Source organism: Pristiophorus japonicus, chromosome 22 (assembly GCF_044704955.1).
Source record: "Pristiophorus japonicus isolate sPriJap1 chromosome 22, sPriJap1.hap1, whole genome shotgun sequence".
NCBI lineage: Eukaryota > Metazoa > Chordata > Chondrichthyes > Pristiophoridae > Pristiophorus > Pristiophorus japonicus.
In genome coordinates this window covers 25081246-25092399 of record NC_091998.1, presented here as the reverse complement: position 1 = coordinate 25092399, position 11154 = coordinate 25081246, and positions in this window count along the sequence as shown.

Sequence of the window (11154 nt, the reverse complement as noted above, 5' to 3'; positions counted from 1 at the left end):
TTCACAGGCTGTCTGCCGATACCACCGTCACTCTGCAGAAGACCATCAGCATCAGCCAGGCGTTCATGACCTCAAGCTGCAGCTCCAAGCAGATGATGACTCACTCTCAGAACTCAAACTCAGCAAGTACTGTAAATAGAATGGCGCCTTTCACAGGCAGAACTGTTGAACGTGAATCTGCCCAGGGCAGAGAGTACAGGGTCCCCCCCCCCCCCCCCCCCCGAGTCCTTTAACTCAGAGTCCACCGAAGGGTGCAAATGTAAATCGAGTAGTACTATGCTGGCGTTGTGGAGGTAATCACAGGGCTCATCAGTGTCGGTTCAGAGACGATGTGTGCAAAGGCTGCAGCACAAAGGGCCACCTCCAGCGAATGTGCAAAAGAGCTGTGACTCACCACGTGGAAGAGTCAGCAGCAGATGGCTGTGAATCCAGCGCGGATTACGAGGAGATGGCTCGAGAGGCAGCTCAGTCCCAGGACGAAGTGTATGGAGTACATATCTGCACTACAGATTGTCCTCCAGTGATAATGGAAGTCGAGATGAATGGCATTCTAGTCTTAATGGAAATGGACACGGGGGCGAGACAGTCAGTAATGAACCAGGAAGCCTTTGAGAGGCTATGGAACGATCAAGCTGAACGACCCAAGCTGGTCTCGGTTCAGACAAAACTGCGTATCTACACCCAAGGAACTGATATCAGTTGTTGATAGTGCAGATGTAAGTGTATCCCATGATGGCGCGATGCACAATTTACCATTGTGGATTGTTTCAGGTGATGGACCAACGTTACTTGAAAGAAGATGGATGGGGAAGGTTCATTGGAACCGGGAAGACTTCATCCCTCCAGCAATCAATGTCCCCCGTGCTCAGAGGCAGAACAAGCCCCCACCTTCGATAGGGCCAGGCACCGGAGAGCAGATCCGCGCAGCCCCCGAGGCACAGACCGCTCATCACGATCCAGCCGAGATGACCCGAACGCACCTTCCCGGTTTCAGTGACGGGACTCCTGGTGAGGAAGATTGGATCCGAGGGCGCCTTCCCAGCTTCAGTGGCAGAATACCTGGGAAAGAAGATCACGGCAGTCGACATCATGGACAGGGAAAAGATGGTGTCCAAACCACGAGGTGCAGCGCTAATGGAACAACGACACGTGGTTCTACGCAAGGAAGACGATTGGGGTAAAAGTAGTAAGACCATTTTAAAGGAGGCCAGCAACCCGCCATTTTTGAATGAACTGCTTGACATTAGTAACCAATGTAAAAGTCCAGCTGTAACGAGCAAAATGTTGCTGAGCGATGTCGGGTGCAAATTGCAATCAGCCAATGTAGCGGGCGAACACCGAATGGTCATATACAGGTCCAGCGGGCTACCCAATGCTGTAGCCTGCGTCCCCGGGACCAGAACGATGTATCATAAAGTGTTCCCACAGATGACAGAAGTAGACAAGCCGCAGAGTAAACGATCCCCGGAGAGCAGAGGCACCGGTAGCGATACCCTGCCTCAGATCGGTTTAACATTGCAGACACCCGATGGCATGAACCGCCACGGGCCAGAAACAGTAAACTGCGCCTATGCTCGCAGTCGGCTACCGTCACCCACCACCGGGTGGAAAAGGCGCAGCCCACAAACCCACTCGCCACCACGGCAATGCCCAAGAGCGAAGGGTCACCCGCAACGGCTCCTCCGAACGGGACCTGGACCAGCCAGGATCCCAAACTAGAGAGAGTGCTCACAACGGTGCCCTCAAGGAAAGCGAGTCAGCTGTCCCCTGCAAGCTGCTAGACAAGACGAGGCAGCCCCACCGTCGCTTAGACGAAACGCTCACTCACTCAGACCGTTTCCCAGGGAGCAGCAGCGACACTGTGCACACGAAAAGAACAGGGAGGTCACAGACACATCAGCTATCTTTGGGCCTGCCCAACACTAGGAGCAACGGCAAGAGCCTTGAGCTCCGGCAACGCGAGCAAAATGAGCTCACCTTGCCCACAGACCCACTAGCATGGCGCGCTGCACGCCACCAGACAACCCGGATCTCGTCCGGCCATGCTGGAACTAGACTGTCCTTGTGTATCTGTACTGATCCTGTAAATGTACCACACAAAAACAACTAACTGTAATCCGTCCAACAAATGTACCAAGATGTAAATGTAAAACCCATGTGATGAACTTGAATGCAACTTGTATGTAATGGGCCATTAGCATGATCTCTGTGTAGGGGGGAGAATGGAGTAATCATGGATTCACAACCAGAAACCACTGGGACCTCCACTGGCAACAAATCTCACTACCAACCACCCAAGCTAGAAGCGACCCTCCAATGGTCAACCAGGAAGAGCAAAGCCCAGGTCACCGTCAATGTACCAGTCAATTTGTATTAAAGACTTGGGGTGGGGGGGGTGATGTCATGTATGTAGACCATGTATACTAACTGTATAGTCACATAAGGTGTGCCACCAGAGGGCACTGCAGTGGGAGACCTGAGGATCACCTGCATAGATGTGCAGGGCCCAGTATAAAAGGCTGCCCACCATGCTTGTGCCTCACTCTGGAGTTACAATAAATGGGACTAAGGTCACAACAGCTCAAGTACAATACTTGTAGAGTCATTCATAAGAGTATTAAAAGATATAACACTCAACATCCAGGGGTATTCAATATTCAGCAAGGATAGACAGAAGGAAAAGGAGGTGCGGTAGCGTTAATGGTTAAAGAGGAGATTAACGCAATAGTAAGGAAGGACATTAGCTTGGATGATGTGGAATCTATATGGGTAGAGCTGCAAAACACCAAAGGACAGAAAATGCGTACAAACACCAAACAGTAGTAGTGAGGTTGGGGATGGCATCAAACAGGAAATTAAGGATGCGTGCAATAAAGGTACAGCAGTTATCATGGGTGACTTTAATTTACATATAGATTGGGCTAACCAAACTGGTAGCAATACTGTGGGGGAGGATTTCCTGGAGTGTATAAGGGATGGTTTTCTAGACCAATATGTCGAGGAACCAACTCGAGAGCAGGCCATCCTAGACTAGGTCTTGTGTAATGAGAGGATTAATTAGCAATCTTGTCGTGCGAGGCCCCTTGGAGAAGAGTGACCATAATATGGTAGAATTCTTTATTAAGATGGAGAGTGACATAGTTAATTCAGAGACTAGAATCCTGAACTTAAAAAAGATACCTTCGATGGTATGAGTGAATTGGCTAAGATAGGCTGGCAAATGATACTTAGAGGTTTGACAGTGGACAGACAATGGCAGACATTTAAAGATCACATGGATGAACTTCAACAATTGTACATCCCTGTCTGGCATAAAAATAAAAAATGGGGAAGGTGGCTCAACCGTGGCTAACAAGGGAAATTAGGGATAGTGTTAAATCCAAGGAAGAGGCATATAAATTGACCAGAAAAAGCAAAAAAACCTGAGGACTGGGAGAAATTTAGAATTCAACAGAGGAGGACTAAAGGTTTAATTCAGAGGGGGAAAATAGAGTACGAGTGTAAACTTGCAGGGAACATAAAAACTGACTGCAAAAGCTTCTATAGATATGTGAAGAGAAAAAGATTAGTGAAGATTAATGTAGGTCCCTTGCAGTCAGAATCAGGTGAATTCATAATGGGGAACAAGGAAATGGCAGACCGATTGAACAAATACTTTAGTTCTGTCATCACTAAGGAAGACACGAATAACCTCCCAAAAATACTAGGGGACTGAGGGTCTAGTGAGAAGGGGGAAACTGAGGGAAATCCTTTAGTCAGGAAATTGTGTTAGGGAAATTGATGGGATTGAAGACCGATAAATCCCCAGGGTCTGATAGTCTGCATCCCAGAGTACTTAAAGAAGTGTCCCTAGAAATAGTAGATGCATTGGTGGTCATTTTCCAACATTCCATGGACTCTGGATCAGTTCCTATAGATTGGAGGGTAGCTAATGTAACCCCACTTAAAAAAAGGAGAGGAGGGAGAAAACAGGGAATTATAGCCTGATGTCGGTAGTGGGGAAAATGCTGGAATCAATTATTAAAGATGTAATAGCAGCGTATTTGGAAAGCACTGACAGGATCTGTCCAAGTCAACATGGATTTATGAAAGGGAAATCGTGCTTGACAAATCTTCTAGAATTTTTTGAGGATGTAACTAGTGGAGTGGATAAGGGAGAACTAGTGGATGTGGTGTATTTGGACTTTCAAAAGGCTTTTGACATGGTCCCACAAGAGATTAGTGTGCAAAATTAAGGCACATGGTATTGGGGGTAATGTATTGACGTGGATAGAGAACTTTTTGGCAGACAGGAAGCAAATGGGAATAAACGGGTCCTTTTCAGAGTGGGGTACCGCATTGTTCGGTGCTGGGACTCTAGCTATTTACAATATATATTAATGATTTAGACGAAGGAATTGAATGTAATATCTCCAAGTTTGCAGATGACACTAAGCTGGGTGGCAATGTGAGCTGTGAGGAGGATGCCAAGAGGCTGTAGGGTGACTTGGACAGGTTAGGTGAGTGGGCAAATGCATGGCAGATGCAGTATAATGTGGATAAGTGTGAGGTTATCCACTTTAGTGGCTAAAATAGGAAGACAGATCAACATCTGAATGGTGACAGATTAGTAAAAGGGGAGGTGCAACAAGACCTGGGTGTCATGGTACATCAGTCATTGAAAGTAGCCATGCAGGTACAGCAGGCAGTTAAGAATGCAAATGGTATATTGGCTTTCAAACTGAGAGGATTTGAGTATAGGAGCAGGGAGGTCTTGCTGCAGGGCCTTGGTGAGACCACACCTTGAGTATTGTGTGCAGTTTTGGTCTCCTGAGGAAGGACATTCTTGCTATTGAGGGAGTGCAGCAAAGGTTCACCAGACTGATTCCCGGGATGGCAGGACTGACATATGAAGAAAGACTGGATCGACTAGGCTTATATTCATTGGAATTTAGAAGAATGAGAGGGGATCTCATAGAAGCATATAAAATTCTGATGGGACTGGACAGGTTAGATGCAGGAAGAATGTTCCCGATGTTGGGGAAGTCCAGAACCAGGGGTCATAGTCGAAGGATGAGGGGTAAGCCATCTAGGACCAGGATGAGGAGAAACCTTTTCACCCAGAGAATTGTGAACCTATGGAATTTTCTACCACAGAATGTTGTTGAGGCCAGTTCATCGGATATATTCAAAAGGGAGTTCGATGTGGCCCTTACAGCTAAAGGGATCAGGAGGTATGGAAAGAAGGCAAGAGTGGGGTACTGACGTTGCATGATCAGCCATGATCATATTGAATGATGGTGCAGGCTCAAAGGGCTGAATGGCCTACTCCTGCTTCTATTTTCGATGTTTCTATGTTCTCTTCTGTACATTCATGTATTTAGGTACTTCTGTATATAGGTATAAACAAGTGAATCTATTTGCCTCGACATGGTCTTTCCTCTCATTGTCTATTCTATACAGCCTATTTGGGAGATCCTATATTTTTTTCCTACATTTATTTGGTGGGCCTATGTTGTTTGGTGGGCCTGGGGCTGCAGCCCCATCCGCTCCGTGGTTAATCCGTCCTGTCACCTTCAAAGATTTGTGCACAAACACCCTCAGGGTTCTCTGTTCTTGCACCCTCTTTAGAATTGTACCATTTAGATTATTTTATCTCTCTCTTCATTCTTCCTGTCAAAATGTATCAACTCACACTTTTCGGTGTTGAATTTCATCTGCCATGTGACTGCCCATTCCACCAGCCTATGTTCTCTTGAAGTCTATTACTATCTTCCTCACTGTTTCTACACTTCCAAGTTTCGTGTCATCTGCTGCAAGTTTTATATCAAATTTTAAATGATATGGATATATATATAATTGCGATTGTTGACATACATGAATGAAGGTGTTACCCTTGAAGTTAGGCTGACAGGTAGCAGGTCTGATAGCTGGTTGGCTGGCAGGTTTCCTGTTGGGCTCCCAGAACATAATCAGACTTAATCTTTTATGGCGGGGGGGGGGGGGTGGTTCTTGCAATAAACTTAGTACGAGGCAGAAAAGTTTACTATCAAGTTGAAAATGTATCTTTTTCTTCAAGTCTTACACAGCAAGCTGAGACTAAAATGGTGGACAGAATGTGACGGTAGTGTTTTGTGATACAACATATGTAAGAAACTACTTTGTTAACCTGGCCTGCCCCCTTCAAAGAGTTGTGCACAAACACCCCCAGGTTGCTCCGTTCCTGCCCCTTCTTTAAAATGGTACCATTTAGTTTGTATGGTCTCTCCTACCAAAATGTATCACCTCACATTCGGTGTTAAATTTCATCTGCCATGTGCCCGCCATTTCATCAGCCTGTCCTTGAAGTCTATTACTATCCCGCAGGGATACGTGCTGGGACCACTGTTGTTCACATGCAGAAAACAAGTGCAGGCAGCAGGAGCATGTGGCAAACCAGACTCCCCACCCTTTCCTTCAACCACTGTCTGTCCCATCTGTGACAGAGACTGTAATTCTCGTATTGGACTGTTCAGTCACCCAGGAACTCACTTTTGGAGTGGAAGCAAGTCTTCCTCGATTTTGAGGGACTGCCTATGATGATGATGTTCACATATACAGAAATGATTTGGACTCAGAAATGATGTTGAAATTTGCAGATATCAAATTGGGGAGTATCGTTAATAATGTGGGGTCCTGCACCAAAATACAGGTAGACAGAAACAGGCTTGCAGAGTGGGCATATAAATAGCAAATACATTACAATAGTGTGAGGTGGTTCATGTTAGTTGGAATTTGGAGGCCAGGTATTGCTCGGAAGATAAGAAAGTAAATAGCATTCGCAATAGACGTGGATAAGGCCATAAAGAGTGCAAACAAAACACAGATTTATTTCTAGGGGAATACAATACAAAAGCAGAGAGGTAACATTATATTTCTTAAACCACGCTTGTGTGCTGTGTACAATGCTGGTATTAGAAAAGGATAATGCAGTGCTTGACAAAGTGCAGCAAAGATTTACAAGGATGTTACTAGAAATGAGAGAATGCGACAATCAGAGAAGATTGACAAAGCTGGGGCACTTTTCTCTGGAAAAGAGGCGACCTGGTAGAGGTCTTTAAAATGATGATGAGGTTGAATAGGATGAAGCAATGTGTGGCTGAGTCCAGAACAAGGGGGTATAAACACACAACAGCCATTAACACGTCAAATAAAGAATTTGGGAGGAATTTCTTTACAAAGAGAGAGAGTGGTGAGAATGTGCAATTCATTGCCACATGGAGCGGGTGATGCAGATAGCATTGATACATTTAAGGGAGAACCTAATGCATACACAACACTAGGGAGTAAAGGGATATGGAGGCAGGGTGGGGAGGGGTCATTCAAGTGGGATATTAAAAAACTGGGATCGCCCACTTGGGCTGAAAGGCCTATTGTGATGCGGTAGATTTGTTGTAAAGTAAAGAAGCTTGGACAATCATTGGAAGCACTTCACAATAGGAGTAGCAATAAAGGAAAAAAGGAAAGACTTGCATTTATATAGCGCCTTTCACGACCATTGGACGTCTCAAAGCACTTTACAGACAGTGAAGAACTTTTGAAGTGTAGTCACTGTTGTAATGTGATGCCAATGCAAATGATTATCCACAAAACAGTGGTTATTTAAATTCAGACCACATATGATGAACTAGTAAAGAGCCATACTTAGGCTATGTTCTACCGTCTCCTTAAAGTGCAGTTCCTCCAAATGACTTCAGGTCTATCCTGTTGACTCTCTTGCCATTCTTCTCTACAATGTTCCTGCAGTAATTTAAAAAGAAAGCTTATTACACAAAACATTTCCCACACAAATACAAAATTAAACTATCATTTTTGTTTCTTCTTGTACACTGGGAAAATGTTAATTGATTTTTAAATATAAAAATAATTCACCCCTTTAGTACAATACTTTGTACTTTAGCTCCAGACTATTTATTGTACTTCACTTTGAAAATGTAGCTAAAAATAATTCTCAGAAGAAAAGTATAGCAATTCAAAAAAATGCCTCATAACTACTGACATAACAACTTTTAACACTATCGGCTAATGCTTCTGATCTTTAAATGTTAAAAACGAGTGATTTCATAACTGATTTTCAGAAAACAACAACAAAACTGCTCTATTGTGAAGACGATAAATAAAATTGGGATGCTATGCGTCAAGTGTAGCAAAATAACTCACCACTTACAACTGCAATCTCAGCATGTTCCTGTATTCTCCTGACTTTAAGCTACTTCAGACACATTGGTCTTCAGTCCGGTTTGTGGGTTTGTTTGTCTTGCGACTGATTCTAGCTGTTGTTGCTAGGATACACTAATCTGAAACCATAATGGGCAATCAAGTTATGGGACACAAAGATTAAACGCACAGAGGCGGCTGCCTGTATAATTATCATTTTCTTCCTGTGTCGGAATCAAGTTTCCCCACAGGAGACACTCCATTTAAAATCCCTGAATTAATTTGTTGAATCCGGTCAGACACGAGTCCTCAGTGAGTGAACGGCAAGCCGAATTCATCTGTGCAACATGGAGCAAGTCCCTTACTCTTTTCTCGTCGTTCAAAACAAGCAAAACTCTACAATGGACAATTGCAAACATTTTGCAATTCACTGCTAATGGCAGCATAGAGAATAACCTTAGAAAGATTTGGATTTATATAGTGCCTTTCACGATCACTGGATGTCTCAAAGTGCTTTACAGCCAATGATGTACTTTGAGTGTAGTCACTGTTGTAATGTAGGAAACGCAACAGACAACTTGCGCAGAGCAAGCTGCCACGAACAGCAATGGGATAATGACCAGATCACCTGTTTTAGTGATGTTGATAGAGGTGTATTGAAACATAGTCAAATATAATGGACTCAATTTTCCTCAGCGCCATTTTTTGGCGAATTGCAAGAGTTACACCCCTTTTTTTTGGCCCCGACTATGCCAAAAAATAATTAGCAAGATTCCCCGTTCTATTTTTTGAAATTGGCACTGCGCAGTCGGTCCTTTAGCTTTGAGGGGGCGGAGTCTAAAGTCTGCGCCAAAAAAAACGATCCCCCCCCCCTCTGCGCATGAGCGGGAAAAAAAAGGATGTTTTTGACGTGTGTGCTATGGGCGCGTATGTTCAGTACAGCTCCCGGACTGCATTCGGTCATTTTTAAAGAGCCAGTTGTGTGAGAAATTAAATTCTCATTGGCCAAACTTGCATAAATGTGTAAAACTGGCGCAGGCATCAGGTTATGCCCCCTATGGTTTGGACTGCCCGTTCTGCCTGGCCATTAGATGCGGGCTTGAACGGGGCAGATGCGATGTGCTTGATCCCATTGCGGGTCATGAATTCCTTGAATTCGCTGACAAGGACATCAGGCAAGTCGTGCGTGGCAAACATGACTCGTAGGCTTTTGATGGTGGCAGTGGACGTGCTTAAAGACATTACTACACACACAATCCATTTTGAATAAGTATCAACAACCAAAAACATTTTGCCTAGAAATAGACCAGCGAAGTCAATGTGGATCCCAGACCACAGTTTGGAGGGCCATGACCACAAACTTAGCGGTGCCTTCCTGGGTGCATTGCTCAGTTGAGAGCAAGTGTTGCTTTGGTGCACGCAAGACTCCAAATCTGAGTCGATGCTGGGCCACCACACATGGGATCTGGCTATAGCTTTTATCATTACTATGCCTGGATGGGTACTGTGTAGGTCGCGTATGAACTTTTCCCTGCCTTTCTTAGACAAAACCACGTGATTACCCCACAAAAGACAGTCCGCCTGTATGGACATTTCGTCTTTGCGCCGCTTGATCTCTTCATGCATTGCTGCTGGGACGCTGGACCAGCTCCCATGGAGGACAGAGTTTTTTTTTTAAAAACAAGGGACAGTAAAGGATTCTGGCTGGTCCAGGTCCTGATGTGACGGGCCGTAATGGGTGACTTTCATTTTCAAATGCATCCATCACCAGGAGCAAGTCTGCAATCTGTGCCATTTCCACCCTGGTGGTGGGAAATGGTAGCCGACAGAGCATCAGCGCAGTTCTTTGTGCCTGGCCTGTGGCGAATTACATAGTTATACGCAGACAGCGTGAGCACCCATCTTTGGATGCGAGCAGAGGCATTGGTATTAATCACTTTGCTTTCTGGAGAATAGCAATATGAGCAACTTATGGTCAGTTTCTAACTTGACCTTAAGCCCAACCAGATACTGGTGCATTTTTTTCCACCCGTAAGCACATGCGAGAGCTTCTTTTTCAATCATGCTGTAGGCCCTTTCGGCCTTGGACAAACTCCTAAATACATAAGCAACCGGTTGCAATGTTCCTGATTTGTTTGCTTGTTGTAACACACACCCGACCCCATACAAAGACGCATCTCAAGCTAGCACTAAACGTTTACATAGGTCATACAGAACAAGCAGTTTGTTGGAACATAACAGATTTCTGGCTCTCAAAAGCAGTCTCTTGTGATTTCCCCATACCCAGTCATCTCCCTTGCGTAGCAACACATGTAAGGGTTCTAGCAAGGTGCTTAACCTGGGTAGGAAATTACCAAAATAATCTGCCAAATTTTTGCCCATTTACTTAGCCTGTCTATGTCCTTTTGCAGATTTTCTATGTCCTCCTCACACATTGCTTTTCCTCCCATCTTTGTATTGTCAGCAAACTTGGCTACATTATACTCAGTCCCTTCTTCCAAGTCGTTAATATAGATTGTAAATAGTTGGGGTCCCAGCACTGATCCCTGTGGCACCCCACTAGTTACTGATTGCCAACCAGAGAAGGAACCATTTATCCCAACTCTGTTTTCTGTTAGTTAGCCAATCCTCTATCCATGCTAATATATTACCCCCAACCCCGTCAACTTTTATCTTGTGCAGTAACCTTTTATGTGGCACCTTATCAAATGTCTTCTGGAAGTCCAAATACACCACATCCACTGGTTTCCTTTTATCCACCCTGTTTGTTACATCCTCAAAGAATTCCAGCAAATTTGTCAAACATGACTTTCCGTTCATAAATCCATGCTGACTCTGCCTGACCGAATTTTGCTTTTCCAAATATCCTGCTACTGCTTCTTTAATAATGGACTCCAACATTTTCCCAACCACAGATGTTAGGCTAACTGGTCTATAGTTTCCTGCTTTTTCTTTGCCTCCTTTTTTTTTGCAGTTTTC